Source organism: Marmota monax, unplaced genomic scaffold (assembly GCF_021218885.2).
Source record: "Marmota monax isolate L192 unplaced genomic scaffold, Marmota_monax_Labrador192_F-V1.1 WCK01_AAM20220418_F8-fsc00001, whole genome shotgun sequence".
Taxonomy (NCBI): domain Eukaryota; kingdom Metazoa; phylum Chordata; class Mammalia; order Rodentia; family Sciuridae; genus Marmota; species Marmota monax.
Genome location: NW_026693777.1, coordinates 50,487,778 through 50,514,270, shown reverse-complemented (window position 1 = coordinate 50,514,270; position 26,493 = coordinate 50,487,778). Strand labels below are relative to the sequence as shown.

Genomic DNA, 26,493 nt, shown 5'->3' with positions numbered 1-26,493 from the left:
TTTTTTTTTTTAAGGTGGACACAATATCTTTATTTTTGTTTTTATGTGGTGTTGAGGATCCAACCCAGAGCCCAGCGCATGCCAGGCAAGCGCCCTACTGCTTGAGCCACATCCCCAGCCCCAACTTCTTACCTCTTTTATTTTAGACATGCCAATTTCTGAAGCTTTGCTTCTTATATCTTATAGAAAGTAAAGCTTTCATTTGATGTTAAATCAATTCTTTTTTTCTCATCACCCATACTTTTTGAATCTGATTTAAGAAATCTCTCCCTACACAAAAATCTTCTTTTTCAGTTTTATGTTTTCCCCCTTTATATTTAAGTCTTCATTTGTGAATATGATTTGCAGGAAGAATCAAGTTATCTACATTAGAAAATTATTTCATATTCTTAGACCTTTATTTTTCTATATCAATTTAAGAATTAGATTGTTAGGTTTCTTTAAAGTCCTATAGAGTTTTACTTCATTGGAAATCGGAATTGTATTGAATTTGGAGATTAATTTAAGTGTTTTATATTACTAAAGATATTTTTTAGTTTTTCTCCATAAAGATTTTTAGTGGGGGCTGGGGTTGTGGCTCAGACGTAAAGTGCTCACCTAGCATGCATGAGGCACTGGGTTCGATCCTCAGCACCACATAAAGTAAAATAAAGACATTGTGTCCACCTGTAACTAAAAAGTTAAAAAAAAAAAGATTTTGGATGATCTTAATTTCTGGATATTTATAGTTTATGGTCTCTTACTTTCTAAAATATTTTCCAGATGGTTATTATTGGACTAGAAGAATTTATATTAATACTTGCATACTGGTATTTGCATCTACCAACTTTGCTAAACCTTAACTATTATTAGTTGGTCTGTTGATTCACTTGTATTTTCTATATAGATAATCAAATTTTTTTCTTTTTTTTTTAATTCTAGGAATTGAATTCAGGGTACTCTTGCACTGAGTCATATCCCCAGTCTTTTTTTTTTTTTTTAATCTTTTATTTTGAAACAGGGTCTTGCTTAACTGTTGAGACTGGCCTTGAATTCGAAATTCTACAACTACAGCTTCTGGGGTCATTGGGATTACAAGTGCACACAGCCCTCAGATTTCTTTGTCTTATTGCATTGCTGAGGATCTCCAATAATGCTTAAAACAGTAGTGAAAATAGTATCTTTGCCTTGTCCCAGCCCCAAAGATAAATTGTAACTCCAATAGGCATGAAGTTTATTATCAGTTTTAGGGAGTTAGCTTTTATTAGATTAAAAGCCTTTCTTTCTATTTCTAGTCTTCTAAGAGGTTTTCTTTTTATTCTTCTAATCACAGAGAGTGTTGCTTTTTTAAATGTTTCTAAAACTAGTAAGATGAACAATTTTTCTCTTTTAATCCCTTCATATAGTGAGTTACATTTGGTTTTCTGATGTTAAATCATTCTTACATTCTGGAATAAATTCAGACTAACTTATGTATTCCTTTTTAATAACATTGGATTTATTAGCCAATATCTTATTTGAAGGTTTTTCACTTTTTCTATTTCTTTTCTGTTCTGGGATTTGATCCCAGTGCCTCACACAAGCTAGGCAAGCATTCTACCACTAAGCTACAATCCCAATACTTCCTTTGTGTTCTTAATTGATATTGGGCTATCTTTAGTCAATTTAGCTATCAATAACCTTAGCTACAAATAACCTTGAAGAGGTTTTATTTTATACAATGAATAAGCAGTCTTCACTCTTTCTGTATTTTAGACCAATATGTATCACATAAAAATAATCTGCTCCCTCGGAATCTGTTCTTTTTTTAGATAGAAAGATTTTAACTTACTACATCAATTCCTTTAATGATAATTCATCATTTAAATGTGGTTATTCATCTATTCAAGTGTTCTTTCATCTTGTGCCATTTTGGCTGTTGTTTTTAAAAATGTATTTTGTCTGTCTTGAAATCATTAAGATATAGTTTGTAATAGCCTTTTGATTTATAATATTGACTATTATAGTCATATTCCTCACTTTTGGTCTATGTGTATGTGTGTGTGTGTGTGTGTGTGTGTGTGTGTGTGTGTTGGGGGTATCTTATTAAGCTTTTCAAAGTACCAGATTTTGGTTCATCTCTATTTTTTATTGTTGTCATTGTTATTACATTTCTCTCACTGATTTTTGCCTTTATCGGCATTATTTTCTTTATTCTCATTTCTTTCAAGGTATATTCTGTGGCTTGTTTTCTAGCTTCTTGAGTCATTTTTAAGCTACATTATAACAAATTTCCCCAATAATATAATATAATAAATTTCCTTATTTAAGAAATCTCTCCCTACACAAAAATCTTCTTTTTCAGTTTTATGGCTTCCCCATAAAACTGTCTACAAGTATTGGTCTATTTGCCATAATTTAATGTGTCAAGTTTTAATTGATATTATAAGGAATTTATTACTCACCAGTGTGAGTTTTGCTTTTAGTTTCTAAACATAGGAAATTTTCAGCTACTGTCTTATTATCGAGTTTTAATTTTAATACATACTATTTAAAGAATATAATTTGTATGACATTGATTTTCTAGAATGAAACAAAATTTGCTCTGTGGCTTAATATAGATAATTTTTGTGATTCTTCCATTTATTTATTAAAAGAACTATTTGAATTTTTGCAAAAGACTGTTTGCCTAACAGTCTCCAAACTATTTGGCCAAACATTTTTAGCTATAATTCAAATCTTTAAGTTTTTTGGTTTTGTTTTATTTTGTTTTTGCTTTGATATATTCCTTTCATAGAAGACTTAAATCTTCAACTCTAAACTGTTTTTTAAATCTATTTCTTCCTGTAAGTCTATTACTTATTGCTTTATATATTTTAAGACATAATTGTTAGCTGCGTAACAATTTTTTTCATCCCTTATGGGTTTTTTGTCCTTATGATCTGTTTTGTGTCCCATTAAAATCTTCAGCTTCTATTGTTGTTGTTATTTGCCTAGTATCTCTTGGTTTCTTTTATCTTCAACCTTTTCAGTCATATATATATGATTTTTTTTCAGTACTAGGTGTTGAATCCAGGGCCCCATTCATGCTAGGCAATTGCTCTATCACTGCTAAAACTCATCTCAATATCTGTCTATGGCTTTTCAACAACAAAATAAAGTACATTACCACTTTCCCCATCTCCCATTGTTCTTATCTCTTCCTTCTAACCATCAGATTAGAATCTTTTAGAATTTGTTTCAGATGCTGTAACTGTATTTGGATATTTTGATCATTGCTTCTTTAGGTTATAAGAAACAATCTGAATTCATTTCTGAGTCTGAGTGCATTCAGAGAGGTCTTTGATAAATTTTCTGAGTAGTTGATAGGCCTGTGGATACCTTGTTTCATCTTTAATATATAAATGAAACTTAGCTAAAAAATAAAATCCTATGTTCAATTTTTTCCTTCAAAACTTCAAACACATGACCCCCATTGTTTTTGCATCCTGTATTGTGATAGGGAAATTTGAATTGGTCTGACTCTTGTCCCTTTGCAAACAATCTATTTATACCCAGAGAGTAAGAGTATTTTTCATGTTTATTCAAAGTTCTTATGTGGATTGTGGATTGTTGATCAAGTTTATCAAGTTTCTCTAGCTCTGGTGTAGGTTTATTTTTGCTTCATTTATTTTGAGACTGGATTTTTAAAACATGCAAACTTAAAACGTTTGTATTCCTGGTGAATTAAATCTTTTATCTTGATGAAATATCTCTTTTTACTCTAATAATGCCTTTTGCCTTAAAGTTTATGCATCCATCTCCTTTTATTACTGTTTACATAATATGTATGTGTGTATTTCTGTTACTTTCAATCTTTTTACATTTTCATATCTTACCTGTGTCCCTTATAGGCTGCATATATCATGGTTTTTATCAGTCTGATAATTTTTGTCTTTTAATTGGAGCATTTAGTCCATTTATATTTCACCTAATTAATTATACAGTTAAATTCAGATCTACCATTTTACTATATACTTTCTACTTTCCACCTGATCTCTATTCCTTTTTCTGTTTTTAATTGCTTACTTTTGGTCTTATTCTTTCTTTTTAGTGTGTTGATTGCCTTCTATTAATTTTGGAAATTATATAAGTTAACATTTTTAGTGGTTACTCTAGAAATTACAACAGATTCTTTGTTTGTTTGTTTGTTTTGTGTTTGTCGTGCTGGGGATCGAACCCAGGACCTTGTACATGGAGGCAACCATTCTACCAACTGAGCTACATCCCCAGCCCTACAACAAATTCTTGATGTATTAGATTTTAATATTCCTAGACATTATGAAGAACATTATATTCCCTTAGCTAATTTAGTATTCTATAACACAATACTATGGATTAGGTGGCTTAGACAACAGAAATTTATTTTGCACAGTTCTAGAGATTGGGTACTCCAAGATAAGATGCAGGCTGATCTAGTGTCTGATGAGGACCCACTCTCTGGCTTGCAGGTGGCTATTTTATCTTTGGATCCTTACATGATGGAGAGCAGATAAAAAGAGAGGAAGCAAGTTCTTTTGTGCCTTTAGGAAGGGCATTATGAAGGCTCCCCATTCATGATCTCATTATGGCCAAAAGACCCCCATTTCCTAATATCATACTAGGGGTTAAGATTTCAACATCTTTGTAAAACTTACACCAGTTTTAATAAAATTCTCCCTTCAGATGTGTGTATTCCATTTTTAAGCCCATTATAGTGAGTTGAATAGTGTTCCCCAAAAACCTAGACCTCAGATGTGACCTCATTTAGAAACAGGGTCTTTGCAAATATAATTACTTAAATATCTCAAGATGAAAAATATCCTGGATATAGGATGGGGTCTAAATCCAATGGTGTCTAAAGAGAAAGGAGAACAAGATTTAGACACAAAGAGAGAAAGGGGAAATGTAAAGTCAGGCAGAATTGGTAAGAGAATTACAAAGAGTCACCAGAAGTTAGGAGAAAGGGAAGGAAGAATTTTCCCATAAAGCATCTGAACAAAGTGGTCCTACCAGTACCTTGATTTTGGACTTCTGCCATTAGAACCATGAAAATTAATTTCAGCTACCAAGCTTGGGATAATTTGTTATGGCAGCCCAATGAAACTGATATACCCATCCATTCAGTTATTCTCCAAGAGTAACAGGAAATTCCTATGAGTCGATTTTCCAACCAATCATGCATAATCTTGTTTTATGTATATTTCTGTTTAAAAACAACTTATTTAATATATATTATTAATTTATTAGCATTGAACTCATGGCCAACAGCACTATAATTGATGCCTGAACAAAGCTTACCTAACATACATTTTCATTGAAGATACATTGCAGCTTTTTGTGCTTAGTAACATTAGACAGTACTTCAGCACTCTGCTTGAGCACTATTTTAAACAGCAAAGTCCCCCCACCCCCAAAAAAGAAAAACCTTGTTTATAGTCTGAGAGCTGAAACAAGAATGCAGAGCATGAACCCAAACTAGGAAAATGCACTTTGGATGACTCAAACTTTTCATTAGTCTGTGCAAATGTACATGAAAGACCATGAAATCACTGGAAAGAATTGATCTTCAGGTTACAAATACATTTTAATGAATAGGTGAATTTGCAGATTTGAAATCTACCAATAATGAAGACTGATTTACAAAGAAATATAGGTGTGCATTAACTTGCCACAATAGAACCTAAGGTGAAGAGAGATTTAATGTAACTTCACATATGAAGCTACAGTACTACACAGGGTTTGAATACCACTCATTGCAGTTAATGGTCTACTCTAAACAGACTGATTAACCTTTCTGTGGTCCTAGTACCAAAAGTCCCCACTCTAATGCATCTTCCACATTGTGGTAACCAAATTCAAGCAAAAGAAACCTCCATTCTTGCCACAGTCCGGCTGCAGCAAAATAACCGGGGGGTGACGAACAACTTGTGCAGATTGATACAGCAGGAGTGGGAGCTGTTTATTGTTGGACAGGAGGGGTATATATACATTCCACATAGCTTATCTTAATTAACATAAACTAGATACAGCAGTCAACCAATAAGGAATCTCCACACTTAATGGCTCGCTGGCGTTACTTCACAAACCATTCCCTCTCGCAAAATGCCAGGCGCCATCTTGACTTGTTTACAGACTCTAACACATTCTTCCCTCACCTGTTTCTCTCTCTTCCCTTGTAAGTTATTCCCTACCTGTCCACGTTTTCTTTTGCAGAATTACCAATTCTCCCCTCCTTGTCTCCTGATTTTCAATGGCAAACTTGGGGGCTCCCATCCATCCCTACCACCATTATAATTATTTATTTGCAAATAATTTGGCAAAATAAATCTGAGCAGATAGCTTGGCTTAGACTATCTGTTATCAGAAAAGTTAAAAACTAAAACTAATCCAGTTCATCACCTTACCGGTAGTCTTCTTTCTTGTTTTCCCTCTAGGTACTACTTGTTAATGTATATTTTGCACTTAGGCTAAGGATAGAATCCAGATAGTTTCCTCTTTCCTGGGTCTTTGATTTAATATATTTCAGGGATTTGTTTTTTTGTTGTTGTTGTTTATTTTGTTTTTTGCATGTTGCTATCTGGGAAATCAGGCTTAGAGGACTGGTTGGTATGGTTTATATGCAGTTTGGGAAACTTCAAAGAGGATCAATTCAACCCAGGAGTTCACAGTGATTGAAGTCATATTTTTGCTACTTCTTTTGAATCTCCTTTGTAGAAAGTTCTATAATTGTTGAGCCCAGCTCAACCAAATAGGAACACAAACTGTCCTGTAAAGTAAATACAGGAAATTCATATTGGCCAGGTAGTCTCTTTCTGTAAACTTGAACAGAGTAGAGCTTCATGTCTCATAAATTCTCCTCACACTACCCACTTACAGGCTCTCTCATTATCCTGAAAGTAGTTTTAAAAATGATAATTGTATAGGTAGAGGAGCCACAAATTTCTGAATTATTTTGTAAGGCAAAATATATACTGAGGACATATGCAAAAGAGGTTATGTCACTTCTGCTTACTTTAGAAGGACTCTATCCTCCAAGATAAAAACCAAAGCACTTAGAAATGTGATTGTGAATTCCCCTTGTGATACAGCTACATCCCTTGGAGTAATTTTGACTCAACAAAGGAAGAGTGCCATGCACAACTGAACAAGGCAGCGAAGATCCATACAGATTGCTATGGTTTGGAAGTAGCTTGTTCCCCAAGGGTCCCTGTGTTGGAAGCTTAGACATCAATGTGGCTGTATTGAGGGGGTAAAACATTTAAGAAATGAGGCTTAGTGTAAAATAATCTGATCACTGTGGGCATCACCCCGGAAGGGATCAGTGCTGGTTTCTCAGAGTGATTAGTTCCTGTGAGAATGAGTTGTTATATGAGAGCAAGGCTTCTGGGCCCAGTGACACATTCCTGTAATCTCAGCAACTCAGGAGACTCATGCAGGAGGATCACAAGTTTGAGGCCAGCCTCAGCAACTTAGCAAGACCCTGTCTCAAAAAGTACTGGGGATATAACTCAGTGGTACACCCTGAGTCCAGTCTCCAGTACAAAAAAAAAAAAAAAAAGCCTGATCCCCCGAATCTCTCTGGCCTTTTTGTCTTGCCATGTGATCTCTCCCTTTTGCATATGCTCCCCCATGGTAACCACTAAGTCATGATGTCGCCACAAGCACCATATCACCAGAGCCAAGCAGATGCTGGTACTATGTTCTTGAGCATATAGAATTGAAAACTAAAAAGCTTCTTTTCTTTATGAAGTGTCCAATCTCAAGTATTTTGTTAAAGCAACAATACATAAACAAATACACAGTGGACATCTAAGCATGGCTGGTAACTGTGCACCAGAAGAGTTTCTTCTGGACTGAATTCAATGAGTTACATCATTTTTGTGAAAATGCTGGGGCTAGACCCTTACATTTAGAGAGTAACCCTGGGAATGCTTGAAAGTCATTGTTAATGAGAATTCCTTCTTCTTAGCATTAATTATGTTAAAAGTAATATTATATTTATGCACACATAATCACTTATGCTAGTTTTTTATCTTGAATGACAAACTATCTCAGATGACAGTTTTTAAGTCTTCTTCCTAAATTCTTATTATTCATAGAGCTGTGAAATCTACTCTTAATTTGGTAGTATAAATTTTTTTTCTATATGCATTTTCATATGACTTAGAAAACTATTCTGTAAATAATTCATGTTTGTAATTTAAAAACTAAACTCAAGAGTACCCAGGGGAATATATGGTAAAAAAGGGAAAATTTTTCGGATCTTGGATATAAAGTTACTATCAACAGATTATTGTCTCTTCTTCCAGAAATTATGCACATAAAGGCATATAAATTTTGCATCACTGAAATCTGACTAAATGTTCTGCAATTTGCTTTGTAACTAATGTGTATACACTTTGAGCTGATATAAAAAATGGCATTGCAAGTCAGATCTCACAGTGCAGCATGACATTTCACAGCTTTTGTTCTTGACTACCACATAAAGTGCCTTTAAAGTGACCTTTTGTTTTAGTATGTATGGCAGGAACACAAGAGTTTGACAATAAACAATATCTCACAATAATGACTCATTATTTGGAAAAAAAATCCAGCAAATGTCTTGGGAAAATGTCATCATGCATCTGGTGGTCAGCAAATTTGGAGTGGGATTCCTGTCTAGTTCTACTACATTCCATATCCAGTCTCACAAAGAATGGGATTGTGAGAAAACTCATTTTACCAGTGGGATGTTTGACTAAAATTTTTTCAACCAAGATACTCCCACCATTCTCAAGACCTCTAAGCCTGTTAGATTTTTTTTTATGTTTCTGCAGAAAATGTGCATTATTTTTAGCACTGTGAATGCTTTTACTCTTTAAAAAACCACCTCTACCAGTTAATTATTTTAATGCCTACTACACGTCAAGCTATTGTAAATGTATTAGGTATATAATCTCATTTAATCTTCACAGCCATCTTTGAGGTAAATACTGTTCTTTTCTGGTTTCCTCTCAGTTAAAGAAACAGAGGTACATAACAGTTTTAAAAAAAAAAAAAGGTTCTAGACCACACCTGTATAGGGGGAATCTGAGACTTAAAGGGAGGGCGGTCTGACTCCAGAGGTCATATATTAACCTCTGGGCTACCTAACTTCTATTTCTATGCAAGACCTGTCCCTTCTCTTCCCACCTAGTGCCCTTGTTCTGTTGGTATACCTCAATCAGCTTTTCTTCTGTTAGCTTAATCAGCATATTGCCTTTGTTTTTAACCTGTTATTTTTTTTAACTCCCTTCTAGGAATTCTTTTCCAAATATAGCCCAGACCACCTTAGAAGAGGATACAGTAGACATTGCCCTTGGAAGCAAAAGCAGGGACTTCACCTGGGTTGGTGGCCTCCTTCTGAAACCTGAACCAGGATGATGCAACAATTCTGTAGGCCCCATGTACCTGTCCCCCAAATACTGGTATTTAGTGTGACCTGAATCCACAGAGCAATGGAGTCTAACTTGGTGAGCAGAAACAGTTGAGGAGAAATTCATCTGGTCATTAATCCTCTCTTGGGCTTCAGGAATCTTGAGTCTCTATTCTCTCTCTTAACTGGCATGCATGTGCTTGGCTCTCCCTCTGACCCACCCAGTCTTTCTCTCTCACAAATTTATATTGTGAACTTTATTCTTTTTCTTCTAAATTTTTGTCTTTGCATTACTGTCATAGATGAGCACAGATACATGCAAGTAAGTGTGAGTGAGTGTAAGTTCCTATCTGGGTGTGCATGGGGAAATTATGTATTTACATGCCTGGTACACACTCTGATATATGCTCTGGCATATACTCTATAAATGTGATAAATGAATGGGAATAAGAATGTAAAATTCCCTTTCCATAACAAAACATGGTAGTAGAGCGAGGGAATTTCTCTCAGGCTCTCTCTACCTGGCTAAATAACTTCTTTGTTCACTAGCCATGATTTGCAACATCTTTATCTTGATCCTCACCAAATATTTCTATATGATCCTTACAAATAGCTTTCAAATTAGTCCCCTGAACATTTCTCTTTCAATTTAGCCTAGTATCCAATTTCAGAATCATTTTCCTAAAGCTCACTACCTGATAAATTAGATATTATAGACAGAATTATGTCAACCCACATGCATATGTTGAAGCCCTGACACACCTCCGCATGTGAATGTGTTTGGAGACAGGATCTTTAAGGAGGTAATTAAGATTCAATTAAGTAATGAGTGGATCCCTCATCCAATAGTATTGGTTCCCTCGTAAGAAAAGCAAGAGAAACTGTGCTTTTTCTCTTCGTGCCAGCACAGAGGAAAAGCCTAGTTGTGAAAAGGGCTATCAGCCAGGAAGAGAGTCCTCACTAGGAACCAAATCAGCTGGTACCTTGATATGGGATTTTGTGAACAAAATAACTTCCTATGGAATTTCTTGTGGCAGCCCTAGCAGACTAACATATAAGGGTAACTCTGTTTTTCTGACTCAGAACTCCTTTATATCCTCTATCAGATTCAATTTCACCATAATTACCCATCATCTCCAACCTTGTCATTGTCTGCACTAGTCAAATAAACTCTTCAGGGTGCCCTAAATACCTCTGTCTTTTGTTCATGGTGCCTCCCTGCTTCAAAACATGCTGAAGCCAATAACTTTTCATCAGCTCTGCTGCAGTCATCCTGGTCCAAGCCTCCATCGTCTTCTGAGAGATGATGTCAACAGCCTCCCAATTGATCCCTGTGCCTTCACCTTTCTGTTTATCCTCAGTCTACTCCTAGCACAGCTGCCATGGTGATTTTGTGAAAATACATTCAGTTTTTTCACCCCACTGCCTGAAACCTTCCATGGGATTTCCATCCTAGCAGGGTAGAAGACGATGTTTCTAGTCCTGCCCAAACTGTTCCCTCATTATTTTTGTCATCTGATCACCTGCTACTCGCACTCTTGCTCACTGCAGCTATGCTGTCTTCTTGTAGTTTCTCCAAACTGTTAGGTACATCCCTCCTTATGTCCTTGCACTTGCTGTTCCTGTGGCCAGAGCATTATTTCCATTGAATAGCCTGTGACTGATTCCTTCGCTTCCTCAGGTCTTTGTTCATATGTAGCATCTTCTAAAAGACATAGTCCTTGGCCATGCTACTGTAATTTACATCCACCCAACTTCTTATCTCACTTTCCTGCTTTCGTTTTCCACTGCCATCATGTAATATATTATGTATATTACTTTTTTGCCTGTTTTCATGTCCTTCTGAAACGTAAGCTCTCTAAGGGTAGGAAGTTTGTCTACTTTGTTCATTCCTTTATCTCTAGTGACTAGAACTATACTTCCCCCAAACAAATAAATCCCGGGGCCTCTGCTTTCCTGCCTAATGTAATTTTTCTGGTTTTCTATCCCAAAACAAAGTACCATCAGCCAAATCTGTTGAGATCCGTTTAATACGTTTTTAGTTTTGTCTTCCCAGTCAAGTTGTAAGTTTCTTGAAGGAAAGACAATACAGGATTTCTTTTCTATAATGCAAAGTTCCTTGAAGAGCACTGGGCATGTGCTCAATGTTCATTAGATTCTTGATTAGATTCTATCTAAAGTCAATCAGCGTTTTTCAAGGTGAGACTGCCTATTGGGTAACTATAAAAATTTTCCAAAAGAGCCAGGTGACTGGGCAAAAGGTACACTTCCTTCTTGAATAGTGAGATTCTTTGTGATAGAAATTTCCACAACTCAGAAAAGCCAAGTGACAGTATTGTTTGTTGGGAATTTAGGGAAATCTGAAGGCTATATAGGAATCATTATTAATGAATTTTATAATAATGACATACAAGTATGGGCATAATTTTTATAATAGTTTCTCTCTTAATTCACCAACTAAATCTGCTGAGGACATGAAAAAAACAGATCCAGGTGTATATCTAAATGCTTAGAGGTAGATTTTAAATCCTAGAAGGAGTTGACAAAAAGTTAATGTAGCCTCTTTGAAAACAGTTTGACAGTTTCTCAAAACGTTAATATAAAGCTTCCCATAAAAGTATATATTTCATCCCTAGCTATCTACCTAAACATTCACATGTACATCTTTATGTGGACATATGTTTTCATATCTATAAAGAACACTTTAGGCCTAGAGTTGTGGCTCAGTGGTAGAGCACTTGCCTGGCATGTGTGAGGCACTGGGTTCAAACTTCAACACCACATATAAATGAATAAATACAACAAAGTTTCACTGACAACTTCAAAAAAAAAAGTACACTTCAGGTGACGGAGGACTTCACTGGATTGGGATGGAGGGGAATGGAGGGAAGGTCAGGGGATGTGAAGGGAAAGACAGTAGAATAAATCAGACATAACTTTCCTACGTTCATTTATGAATACATGACCAGTGTAACTCCACATCATGTACAACCACATGAATGGGCAGTTAAACTCCATGTATGTATGATATGTCCGAGTACATTCTACTAACATGTATAACTAAAAAGAATAAATAAAAGTAAAGTACACTTCAGCAAATTTGCTTTTTTAAAAGTTAATGTACTTTTTCTGGTTGTAAAAAGGATACTTACCCATTTTAGAAAGTACAGAAAAGCTTCGAAGAGAAAATAATCAGCACCTAAGAAGAGATTCAAACAGCGTACTTCCTTCTGGTATTATTTTTTCTTTTTGTTGTTTTAGTGCATGTGTTTTACATAGTTGACAGCATTCTTAGTAAGCAATGTTTAAAATTTATTTACACATTTTTATTGCATTATAGTTGTACACAATGATAGTATTTACTGCTACATATTTGTACATGCATACAATATACAATATAGGAATAAAATTTGGCCAGTATCACTCCCAGCACTTCCTCTCTCCTTCTCCTCCTTCCATCCTTTGGTTCTTTTCCTCTACTGATCTCCCTTTGATTTTCATGAGATCCGCCCCCACCTTTCTTTTCCTTTTTCCTCCCTAGCTTCTACGTATGAAAGAAAACATATGTCCCTTGACTTTCTGAGTTTCTTGCTTTACTTAACATAATGGTCTCTAGTTCCATACATTTTCCTGCAAATGATAAAATTTCATTTTTCTTTATGGTTGAATAAAACTTCATTGTGTATATATAAAACACATTTTCCTAGTCCATTCATTGGTTGATGCTCACCTAGGCTGGTTTTATAGTTTCGCTATTGTGAATTGTGTCTCCATAAACATGGGTATACGTGTATCACTGTAGTACAATGATTTTAATTCTCCAAGATGAATATCAAGGAATGGTATAGCTGAGTCATATGGTGGTTCCATGTCTCAGCAGGCAACTTTATGTCCTGATTTTCTGAACAAATATTATGCTATAAGCATTTATATTCATCATCAAAGACTTTTAACCAATATCAATAGCTAAATAATTTTGTCATGGAGAAATATCATAATTCACTTAACTACCCTTTTTTGGATATTTTCACTTTCTAAATAATACATACTGAACATCCTTTACAAAAAAAAATTACAAAAGTTTATTTTTTGGTCTAGGTTATTCCCCTGTTCTTAGTCTGTTTTTCAAATCTTTAATTTGGAAACATGACCTTTGAAATAAGGGCTTTCTTATCCTTAATTAATGAAGTGAACCCTTTTTAAATATAGAAAATCATTCATCATTTCAAAGTAGTACAAGAGGATGACAACAGAATGGTGCCCATCAGTTGTGCCTGATTGCACTGAGGAGAAGGCCAGGCAGATATCAGGGGCTGGGATCTGCACTCAGCAGAAGAAAACTGCAGCACAGCATAAGTTCAGCAAGCCCAAGTGCCCTGGGAAAGGTGGCCATGGCACTGAAGCAGACTCTTGGGTATCACTGGATTACCTAGAATCAGGAGTGGGCTGATGCCTGAAAGCCAGGAGGGACCCAAGCAGAAAGAATCATCAGCTCTCCCAACTCTTGACAGAAGTGAAGGTAGATCCAAACACAGCGCCAGCAGTAGGAACCCAGAAGTCAGCCTGGCCCTGGAAAAAAGACTGTTTGCTATCTGCTCTCTCACATGTTGACTGATATTGACCACATGTGTGCTGGTATAAGGGAATCATAGTAACACTCCTACTTATCCAGAGGTAGAAACACCAGTTATGGAGTGTTATTAACATACTGGTCTTGGTTTGAGAAACACAATTTTTAATAAATAAGTATAAAAATAATAGGTGGAAACTGATTTCAAATGCCATATGGAATAAAAGTATTTAGCTTCTCATGATCCATAGAAACTGACCATGAATGTTGTAAAGTTGACTATAATGATGGTTACACAAACTGAGTGAATATACTAAAAATCATTGAATTGTATACTGTACACAGGTGAATTTTTCAGCATATGAGTTAGATCTAAATAAAGCTGTTGAAATTGTAAGAGGGAAGAAAGAAAAAGAATTGACCATGAGGGGCTTCTCTTTAACTCAGAACATGAGGCCCACGAATTTCTCCCCATGTTCAAAATCTCTAGTCCATCTGCTTACCAGTGACCCCATGGTTTCAATACTGAGGTATAATTACTCTGTGTCATTTCCTTGCTTTATTCAACCCTCAAAATACCCTGGAAGACTCAACTTAAAAGGAATGGCGGTCAAGCAAACTGTGCCACTTGCCTCTGGGGGTTAGTGCATGGCCACTAAAGACTATGTGAAAACATTGAAAAACAAGAGGAGGAATTCATACATTGTACAGTTACAGCCACATGGGGAAACCCTATGCAAAAAAAAAAAAAAAGAAAAAGAAAAAGAAAGAAAGAAAGAAAAGAAAAGAAAAAACTTCAGAAGAAATTAAATTAAAAAACGCTAACAGCAATGTAAGAGAGAATGATTTTTTGCTAACAATTTGCATTTTAATGTTTTTTTGCCTGTCAAGAGATAACATTCTGTAGTTCTTAATGATGAATTACTCTAGAGAAACACCAGCACATCCAGTTCTGTTCATAGAAATTGCTCCATGAGACCTGCTTTCTTCTGTGACAAAAGGAGTTCAAGGAATTATGGAAATACATTATCAATGCTTCTAAGGGAGAAAAGACAGAGCAGAGGTGGTGGGGGAAGCCAAAGGAGTAGATAAATTTGCCTTTTGTTGTTCTTGTTTAGAATTTATATTTGTTTTTAGACATATACAAAAAAAAACAGTTTATAGGTATATAGAACAACCTGGTTTATCTTCTCTCGGCCTCTTCTACTTCAAAATATCTTCTTTATGAAGATACCAAATACCAGCTACTACTAATCTCCCTTTCTTAGAGAGATAGCTTGTACTGGGTTAGGTGGAATGAATTCTACCTTGTCTTATCTGTAATGAGAATAGCAAAATAAAATACAAATAACTGCCTTTACCTAGACACCATAACTAGCTTAATGTAAAAGATAAATGTAAGCCTGTGCTCCAGCTCCCTAGAGGTTTCATCCACATTAGGAAAGGTCTTTGCTGGTATGGGGTGGTTTATTCAGTTCTGACCGGACTGGTCGTTTCATACCTGCTAAAAGAGAGCAGGTTGTTCAATGGAAGGGGTCTCGAACATGATCTAATTGAACTGCTATTTAAATTAAAGCCCAAAGAAGTGATAATCTATCCAAGGCTATATCAATGACAGAGCCAAAATCTTATGCTGTCTCCTGCCATGTCGCCCAGTGCCAGGCCTTTCTAAGCAAACTCAAACCTGACTCTAGAGAGAGCTAAACATGCCCTGCGCTATCTCGTGATTTCTTTGAAGCCAATCTGCTTCTTTAAAATTGGAATATTCACTCTAAACAGTTTCTTCAAGAAGTGTTAGTATGGTGTATGATAACCCAAAAACACTCTTCACAACTTAAAGATAGATGCAAGTTTTATTTCAAAGCCAGGATATAGTGTGACTATTTCAAATAAAATTTGTATCACTGGAAAATTGAATCTTTCATTATTCTAACCAAAGTCATGTTTATAAAATTTGAAGAAATCATCTCTAATTCATGAGCTTAATCTGATTATTCAGGAAATATTTTCGTACAGTAAAACATCTGTCACTGTTTACATTATCTAATTTCATACATCAGGCTAAAATGTGTTTCAGATATTTAAAAAAGAAAAATGTGTGCATGTGTATGACTATTTTATGTACCATTTTAAAATGAAAGTTAAGTATTTCTAAGAAGCCCACATGAGAAATTTTAAAGGTGAATTAAATAATTTTTTTCATCACCATCCTATTTTTCCTGAGCTGAAAAATAAAGATGTCTGATACTTTTATCATTTTAATTGTCGTCCCAGTGTATTTCAAAGGCAGAAAGACAAACTTAGAGAAGTATCTAATGTAATGAATCCCAGAATAAATATTTGGATAGCTCAATAAAGTGAGTAATTGATGAAACCAATACAATGAAATTTAATGATAATTGATATGAAACCTTATAGCTGGGTTAGAAAAAGGAAGTTGCAGTACTTGGAATTTTTATCTTAGAGAATTCCAAGAATGAAGCATTGGCCTGGCTTGGTGTTGCTCTAGAAGTCAGAACTAGGTGGCCGATGGGAGGTAGGTGGTGTTGGACTATGGTGAAAAATAATTTCTTTCAATTACAATAGAAGACAGAGGAATATGCTGCCCTGTTAATGGCAAGTTCTTGCTGCAGAGATTTTAAGCAATAGTTGTAAAAGTATCTAAATGGCTCTGATTTGAGGAAAATAAGCTAACCATTACATCCTCCCACCACCCAACCCTGCTTCTCAAGCCAGCATGATGGCTTGAACATGAAAAACCGTCCATTAATTTTTTTTGAGTAAGTAAAATCCTAAATATGGCTTAATACTTATTGCTGCATAATAGTAAAATTGTGGAGATACAACAAATTAAAACCAAAGTATGTAGTATCAAAATCCAATGAAACATTTGTAGTCCTTTTAAGTTTTTAAGCATTCTGTTAACGTTAAAAAAATTGATTTTTTTTCCTCTGTATTGCTTTGAATTCAAGACTGTGCAAGGATATTTAATAAAAGCTTCATAGCAGAATCCCTACTAGACTACAAAAGAACCCTTTTTTTTTTTCACAACAAAATCATATTTAGTTTTAGGCCATCTAAGAAAGCAGTCAACCCACAGCATCACATGATACAACTTAAGCTATTTGTAGCCAGGGAATTGTTGAAAAACAACCATAGATATAACCTGTGTGCATTTTCTAAAAGCAATGTTATTCCCCCCCAATAATAGAGAAGGAACCAGTAATAGAGGTTAACTAGTACACACATACATAGGCCATTCATATGTTCTTAAATAAATAAATATAGAAAATTGAGAAGAAACAGAAAGAAGTGAAGTTCTGAAATTCTTTTACCCAGAATACTTGGAGGTCCTCATTATAGATTTGCATATTCAAAATAAGCAAACAAAATAGGCATTATGTTATATATTTACTTTGACTCCTGTTCCTTTATTACTTAATGTTATGTTCTGGTTGGGTCTTTGACGTTTTGTAAAAAGAAGAATTCTTTCCCCTATAGTGTTAGGTCATACTTCATCCTCATGTGCCCCCACTTTGAATTTAAAAATTGGAAGGCATTTGTCCATCCCATTTGAATGTCATTGTTGACCATTATAGACTGAAGAATTTGCAAATTCCTTAAAGTGGAATTTTAAAAAATCTTAAAACGTTTCATAAGTCATATCCTATTCAATGTCCTATTTTCAGTCTTTTTTCCAGAGCAGACAAATTCCCCAGAGTTATGCAGCGTTCCAGAGCATCCTCCTTTTTATTTAATTATTTTGGAGGATGAAAAGCTTTTTCATAGCACCCCCACAAAATCTGTTATACCAAGCACCACAAGAAGTCACACATAGCATTGAGCCTAACACAATGCCTGTGATTGTCACTCTCCTCCTCAGCATCTTGTCTCTCCATTCTTTAGGCCTGAAATTTGTACTAGTTTTCTCTTCTGAATGCAAGTTTAACACTCACATACCCAGTCACCACACACATCTTCCTGAGGCCACCTCCAAGTGTCGGAAAGTTGTTTCTTCAGCGCAAGTACCCTACATTGGAAGACAGAAGATTAAATTGTCTTTGATCACATATGAGCCTGGTCTGGTGTGAGATAGTGGGGGGAGGGGCACCTGGCTTGCAAAGCACCGACAACTACTCTGCAGCTAAAGCTGTCCATCTTAGCAGCTACCTCTCACTAGACAACGGACAGACTTCAGGACTACATTTAGCAGGTGATTTTATTCAATGCCCACCCTGCTATATTTTTGTCAAAGAATTTAATCCAGAAACTTCCCCAGAAAGTATGCTGCTCAGACTTTCTGTAGAGAGCTGTATGTGTGTGTGTGTGTGCACTTTTATGGTTTTGGGGGAAACCTGCTTTAAAAATGTTTCTCACTGAGGCTGGGATTGTGGCTCAGTGATAGAGGCACTGGGTTTGATCCTCAGCACCACATAAAAAGTAAATAAATCAAATAAAGGTATTGTGTCCATCTACAACTAAAAAAATATTTTTAAAAAAATGTTTCTCACTGATCCTATTTCATCTGTGCTGCCATGGCACAGGTTAGGCCTTGGATCGCTGATTTGTCCCAGCATTGAGGGAGAGCCATTCTGTCAAACAATTACAGGTCTTAAGTGAGATAAACTTCCCCAGCATGTCTGAGTGACTTCACCAGTTTCTCTTCCACAGTCCTATGAACCACTTTGTAATTGGCCACGCCCCCTCAGCTGCCAGAAAGATCAGACTCGTCATCGTGGCCCTCTTTTAGCAATTATGCAGGATTCCAAGACACAAGTACTAATCTCATGGCTTATCTAATTTTTTTCCCATTGTATTACTTTTTGCTAACTGTCATGAAAAATTTCATATATTTTTAAAACTGCCTAAGATTCTTTCCAGAAGTGAAAGTCAATAAATAATTTTGAATAAATTTCTTATACCATACAGAATAGAAATAGTTCTGATTGATTTTTCTCATTCTTGAAAAATCATAGGTATTTAAATGTCATATAGACTACTGCTATTTGGAAGTTGACTTTATTTACTTACTCAATTTTATTTTATTTCCATACTGAGAATCAAACCTAGGGACACTTTACCACTGAGTCACATCCCACGCCAGTACTATTTTTTTTATTTTGAAACAGGGGCTCATTAAGTTGCTAAGGTTGGCCTCAAACTTGTGATCCTTCTGCCTTAGCCCCCTAATTCACTGGTATTAAAGGCATGTGCCACCACACTTGGCACGTGGGAGTTGACCATATTTAAAAATCCATTATCTTCCATGCAAATTCTTCCCTACTTTTTGTAGCAGAATTTAAAAGTTGATCAGGACAGCCCATGTTAAAAGGAACAAAGAGATAATATTAAATGTACAAACTCAAATTCACTTAAATTTATTCATGAATGTCAGATATATTTAAAAGAATAAGCACATTGTTTTACTGAGCTAGGATTGTATTATTTTGGGTGAACACCTAGAATTCTAACTCAAGTAGATAGGTTCTAAAAGCTAAACAGCTATGATACAGTATCTATTTAATAAATTAAAGATACTAAATTATCTTAAACATAGGAAAGACAGTATGTTATATCCCATACACAATTTAATCTCAATTAAAGTGTTTGTCTGGACCTTTTAGGGTAATATTTTGTTTGATGGATGTTTAAGAGTCTAGATCTGCTTTTGGTTAGGAAGTGACTGAGATATTCAGTGGAGGCAGGGGGAAGAGTTAACAAATCACTTCCATCATTGGTGGCAAAAAAAAAAAAAAACAACCAGTGAAAAGTTCATCTCATCAGACAATAGAAACTCTTTTGTAAGGTAATCTGCCACCAAAGTTGTGATTGGAGATTATTTCTTTAACTAGATCAACAGAATAGTATTATCAAAGGCAGCAACTGTATATTGAAGCCAACATTTCTTATAACATGTATACATATAAATTTTCTACAATACACTTATATATAGTGTATATATCTATGAACTCAGATATATAATTAGTATATCCTTACTTCTATTGATAAATGCAGAGCAAATTAAATAAATAGGGTGAGAGTTTGATGGTGAATAAAAACTGAAGGTTAATCTCAATCTCTCTCTGCCATAGCCAACTTCACTGGCTACCTTGAGAGATGAGGCCCTGGAGAGTTTTAATTTAGAAGGAGTTATATGTTGACTCTCTTCAGCTACTTTGAGACATTCATAGTCTTCAAACTCCTTTGAGTAGCTGACATCTATCTGGTCCACATTGGATATAGGTAACAAAGCTAAAACTAGAATATATTTATCTTGAATATTGTTATTTTCTGTTCTTGACTAATTATCCTTCTTCAGGAAGCATATCTTGATTTTCTACATTATTGTTTGTTACCAAACTATTTTTTCAGCTTAACTCTGGTTTTCTCTGATTTCTCTGACCCAATTACTTTAGTTTTTTTTTTCTCTCATTTCTTGCCTAGAGTTAAAAGTTTTGTCAGGCTGGACATGGTGGCACATGCCTGTAATCCCAGTGATCTGAGAGGCTAGGGCAGGAGGATTATAAATTCAAGACCAGCCTCAGCTATTTATAGAGACCCTAAACAATTTAGAGAGAACCTGTCTCAAAAAAAAAAAAAAATGGTTGGTGACATAGCTCAGTTATAAAATGCCCCTGGGTTAATCACCAATACCAAAAGAAGAAAAAAATAAACAAAAGCTTTGTCAGTTGTGTAAATGAATATTGTGCAATTTTTTTCTATTTCACAAAATAAATTTTCTGTAATCTTACCTTAATATCTATTACAAACTTTGCTAAAGGTAAAACAAATAGCTTAACAAAGTGCTTGAAGTGCAATGCTCAGTGTCCTTCATGCAGTTTGACTCATTCTAATTTTATTACCAAAGAAATCTCATGCAAAATTTCAACTCCTATTTCTCAAGAATCTCTAGTTCTTCTTTCATCTAAGACCCTGCATTTTTTTTTTTTTTTTTTTTTTGGATAAAAAGGCAGCATTTTGTTAGGTCTAATTAGTTGGCACAACCCATTAGCTCCACTAACAATAGACAATTGTCAGTGAAATTAGCCTTTTATCTGTCACTCTCTCCCCTCCTCCATTTTCTAGCTGACTGTAGTGGCAAGAGCAGGCTCTACTGGCTTGAAATTCCATATCTGAACCTCAGTTTTCTCATTCGCAAAACAAGTACAGTGATACACACATTTTAAGGGTGCTGTAACAATGGGTCCAATTCTTCCAAAAGAGTCAGCCCTCAATAAATGTGAATTTCTCTGCCCTCAAAAAAAGTTTGTAGGGAATTACACAAGCGAGACACTGAGAAGCAAGAAGTTACTCTTCATCTTAGTTTTTCACACTACATGTTTTAAAAAAAAAATCACTCTCCTGAACAACTTGCAAAAATTTGAAACCAAGAAGGAAGTCCAAACTGAAGCTTAGAAAAGACAGCTTTTAAATCTGGCCCATCATTTAAGATTAACATCTAATTTAACATCCCAATCAGATTCATTCATTCTCAAAGCACTTTGTTCTATTCCATTTGTCAAGATGGCCTTGGGCTCTGGTGGTTGATGAGCTCTATCTGGAAGGTAGGGGGACTGTGTGTCTTGGCCACCTTGAAATCCCCCATTGATTTACCGTGGAAGATCTCAATTAAACAAGTCAGTGAGTGACTTTCTTTTTAATGCAGTGCTTTTGAAAGGCTGTAAGTGAATACATATTTTTTTGCTTCAGTATCAGGGATTGAACTCAGGGGCACTTGACCACTGAACCACATTCCCAGCCCTGTTTTGTATTTTATTTAGAGACAGGATCTCACTGAGTTGCTTAGTGCCTCACTTGAGTCTGGTGATCCTCCTACCTCCCGAGCCACTGGGATTGCAGGCATGTACCACTGCAACCGGCAGGTGAATTCATTTTATTTATTTCCCAGGGACTTCTGGTGAAAAAAATGGCTAATGCTTTCTCCCCATTTCAGACTGCTCTTGTCCTTATCTCATTAAAAGAATCTATTGATCTGTAAATATGTGTTTTACTATTCAGGAGAGACAGGCAAAGAAATAGAGGTTTCTATCTGAAGAAATGCCATCCCAGGATCATTTTATTAAAGCAAAAGTTTCACCACATGAAAAATTTGGTTTTTACATTTTTGTGTAGTGATGTCTTTATACATTTTTTTGTAGTGATGTGTAGTAATTTTGGTAAAAAGGCAGCATTTTGCACCCGTTGCAACCTCATTTTAAAAAATGTGCACTGATGTTTCCTCAAGATATTCAGTTTTTAAATTCTTAAAACATTTTCATAAGAGCAAAAAACATAGCTTTAGGCAAATTCCATTTTAGTTTCTTTCTGATTCTAAGCCAAAAATCTATTTGTTACAACAACTCTTAATTTCCATTTGTCATTTAACTAAAACTGCATTGGAAAATCGTTTTAAAATCCATCAGTAGAAAAGGGGAAAGGATTTAATATTTCCATGAAACTGGGGACTGGGAATGGAAATGTATAATGAATTTAAAATCTTAACTGCTTTTTTCCTGAAGATGGGGGGCTGGAGGGAACTGGGGAGAAGAGAACTTCCTGTAAGAATTATTGTGAGGCAGCCCAACTTTGTATTTCTCTGGGTTGTACATATATATCACATTAAAATAAGTAAATAAATCAATTTTAAAAAAGAATTATTGTGATTCGATCTTTTATCAAAGTCAGCTCTTTTGTAGCTCAGCGGTAGAGCGCTCGCCCAGCATGGGCGGTACTCGGGTTTGATCCTCAGCACCACATAAAAATGAAGGCATTGTGTTGTGTCCATCTACACCTAAAAAATAAATACTTAAAAAAAAAAAACACTCTCTAAATCTGAATGTAAGTAGTTCCCATCTTACCCCAGCCCTTAAAACAAGGTTTTCTATGTACTTAAGATTCACCTTGGAGTTTACAAAGAATGCACGCACATTCAGTAGGTGTGGGGCTGGGCTCAGGCACTGCAGGTTAACCAGCATGCTTTGAAAAATGATTGTGTTAACATAGAAGAGGGTAACTGGTTTTAACTGACCTCTGCAATTTTCCTGTTTTCTCTTCTCCATTTCTAATGAGTCAATGCCTCACACGACTTTCCCACACATTCTGCATCTGCTTCTCACCAAGATCCTATCCAGGGGAGGTCCATGATAGGTTGTGGTCTTTCCTACTCCCATCCTGCGTCTTCACTCCATAGTCCCATCTTGCACTTCCCATTTAAACCCATTTGCTTACCATGGCCTTAAAATATGTGCTGTTATTGTTTTGTCTGTGTGTTTGGCACTAATGATAGAACCCACAGGTGCTTTACTACTGAGCTACATTCCCAGCCGTTTTGATTTTTTATTTTAAGCTGATCTTGCTAAATCATCCAGGCTGGCCTCAAACTTGCAATCCTCCTAACTCAGCCTCCTGAATAGCTGGGATTACAGGCCTGTTCCAGCACACTCAGCTCAGAATGGTGCTCCATTCCACTTCATTCCTTCATCTTTAGGCTCACCATTAATATTTCCCCAGGCATTTTATCCTGGGCCTCTGTGCATATAAGAATGACTCTAAAGGAAGGTAACCATGGAAACTACATCCATGTGGGACAATGTAAGAACTGGGGTGTTAGAGAGGATTTAGGTGGTCTGTGATGTTACCACTGAGGGGCTGGATGTTTTGTGGAAGTTGGCTTAGACTCATGCTGTGCAGTTCTATGAGTCCTGAGCAGAAACAGCTAAGCAGGAGTTACACAAAAGCAGATTCTAGCTAAGTACAAAGAAAAATTTCCTAAGAAAATTGGAGCCTTAGAAAGTTACAAAAATCTAGTCATGAAGAGTGTTCAGGCAGAAGCTGGAGAATTTCTTATTTAATGAAGGAAGATATTCTATTAGTAAGAGTCAGAATACATTCCTTTTTTCCTTATTCAGTGAACATTTATGGAGCAGCCACTGTGCGATGGTGCCCCAAACAGTGGTGATACAAAGACAAATAGGATGGTTCATGCTCTGGAGGACCCCAAAGTCCATCAGATGTTTGGACATTAAACAAATAGATTGCAATATAGTGTGTTGAGTGCAACAGAAGAAGAGTGCACACAGCTGGCATCTATCGCAGGCATGCAAATGAGCAAGCTCCAGAGGTTCTGCCCCTCAAACTCTGAGCTGTCCTAGCTAACACAAAGTGGATCATCAACAATCTCCTTGCAGCCCCCAACCCCCACCCAAGCTGCAGGTTTGGGAGCAAAATATGTATTGCTGTTGTTTTAAGCACTATATTTTAGAGCATTTGCAATGAAATAACAGATAACTGGGATAAGGATGAAATTATTTCATCTATGTAAAGAGCAGAGAGCAGTTGCCCAACACATAGCAAACACTCATTAAATATTTAATGTGGTGATTATTTTATTACTACTCATCATTGATGTAAAGATTATTTTAAAAAGCATTATGTATCATCAACTATATCAAGTTATTCAACTTTATCATCCCATGAGCTGACTGCTCACATTTTCTGCCTATTTTGCAAGCTTGCTTTCTTCTTCTTCCACTGTCTGCATGGCTCATGACCACATGGAGTATACCGGCAAGGAGGTAAGTATTTCACATTTACCATTTACCTGACCTGGCTGTCAAAGTACTCACTTTCCTGGTCAAGCCACTTTGAGCTTGTTCTTCATGATCCATTATCTTACATAGTATATATATCTATACATACATATATATAAATACACACACATATATACATTTGTAGATTTATATAAATATCAATTTTTACAATTCAAATCTGACAGTACACTCTCCTACTTTGAATATTTCAGTGGCTTTCATCATTCTTAGAGTACAACCTCCAGCCCTAACCTTGGCTTCACACCTTCTATGGTCTGCCCTTCTCTCACCTCCCCAGTCTTATTTCCTTAGCTCACTATGCCCCAACTAGCCTGACCTGCCTGTAGTTCCTCTCTTGTCTGCTTCTAGGTCCTGGAACACAGTGTTCTCTCTGGTCCCGAGGCTCTTTGAAGAGCCTTTTAATTGGGTTAACTCCTCCCTGTCCTCAGACACCATCTTAAGTGTGACTTTCTCATGGCAGACCGCACGCTCTATAGCACTTCTTAAATGATAAATAATAGATAATAGCAACAATCACTCTTGGTGTCATATGTCCTATAGGTTTGAACAAACATATAACGACATACCTCCAGCATTATAGTTTTATACAGCACAGTTTCACCACCCTAAACAACTCCCACACTCTGCCTGTCCATCCCCACCTCCCCAACACTCCTAGCAACCACTGATCATTTTCTCTTCTTCATAGCTGTGCCTTTTCCAGAATGCCCTAGAGTTAGACTCTTACAGTATATAAGAATCCTAGTTTTAACTAATACTCATCTCCTCCTGGGACTTTATGCCAATAAACTTTTTTTTTCAATGCTGAAGACACCATCCTAGCCCTCAAAGAGTTCATCATCAACTAGTGCAGAATTCAATAAGAAAGAAGAAGAGGAGGGAGAGGGAGAGGAAGAAAAAGAAGGAGAAGGGGGAGGTGGAGGGAGGAAAAGAACCATAAAGTATGTAGCAGTTTACCTGGTGGGGGGATAGAGAGGTAAATGGATCGAGCAGTCTTTCTTGAAGGAGCTGGAACTTCAACTGGGGTTTTAAATTGAGTAGGATTTAACCAGTTGATGATGTCTTTGCTTTGTTTCTAAACACAGAAAAAACCACAAGCAATTATATAGATGTTAGAAAAAATATGATAAACATTTTTGGGGGTACTGGGGTTTGAACTCAAGAGGTGCAACATCTCAGACCTTTTCATTTTTTATTTTTAGACAGAGTCCGTCAGGCCTCAAAGTTGCCATTCTTTTGCCTTGGTCTCTCCCAAATCACTGGGATTAGAGGCATATATAACCACACTGGTGAGAAACATGTTTTAAAAACCAGAAACTGTGCTAAATGCTGTGTTTGGTTTGTTACCTTTAACCCTCACAACCATGTTGGCAGAAAATTACTGTTGATTTTGGCACAGAGAAATTACTAAGCTCATAAGAAACAAGCTGGGATTTAGACCTAGTGACTTTAGGAAAGAGGTATTTTATAGCTGTACTAAAAGCATAATCTTCAGAACTTGCCATAATCCAGGTGAAGTTAAATTGGCCTAGGACAAGGGCAAAGGGATTGAGAAAAGTGAACAGATTTAAGGATTCCTAAGGAAATAGAGTAAAAGAACTTGGTGGAGAAAGAAGTTAAAGACCATCAGCCAGGATGGTTGCTTTGAACAGCAAGGAAAAGAGGACTCAACTATAAAGGGCAAAAACCAGAGGCAGGCCAGCTGGGAGAAAGGTTTGGAGACTCTAAGATGTCATTAAGGACAATCCTCAGCATGCTGGTGATAGGCAAGAAAATAAGCAGGCCAGGGACCTTAGGGACCCTTCCTTACACACATGCAATGTGGACACTCCAGTGCATCTTCTCCTGCACGCAGCCACCTCTGGGATCCAGGGATGGGCATGCCAGCCAGTCATGTGGCCCCCCGGCCAGAGGACAGTTGTGAAGAGTCACTTTCAGGG

At 36.2% G+C, this 26,493-nt stretch overlaps 1 long non-coding RNA gene across 1 annotated transcript; it reads right to left on the bottom strand.

The window, feature by feature from the left end:
- Positions 1-15,196: 15,196 nt before the first annotated feature.
- LOC124104682 (uncharacterized) lies at positions 15,197-25,861 on the bottom strand. The gene is made up of 3 exons (XR_006855488.2): positions 25,735-25,861; positions 25,511-25,628; positions 15,197-17,973 (listed from the first exon to the last, which is right to left on the bottom strand). It is a non-coding gene; the product is annotated as an uncharacterized LOC124104682 (long non-coding RNA).
- Positions 25,862-26,493: the final 632 nt, after the last annotated feature.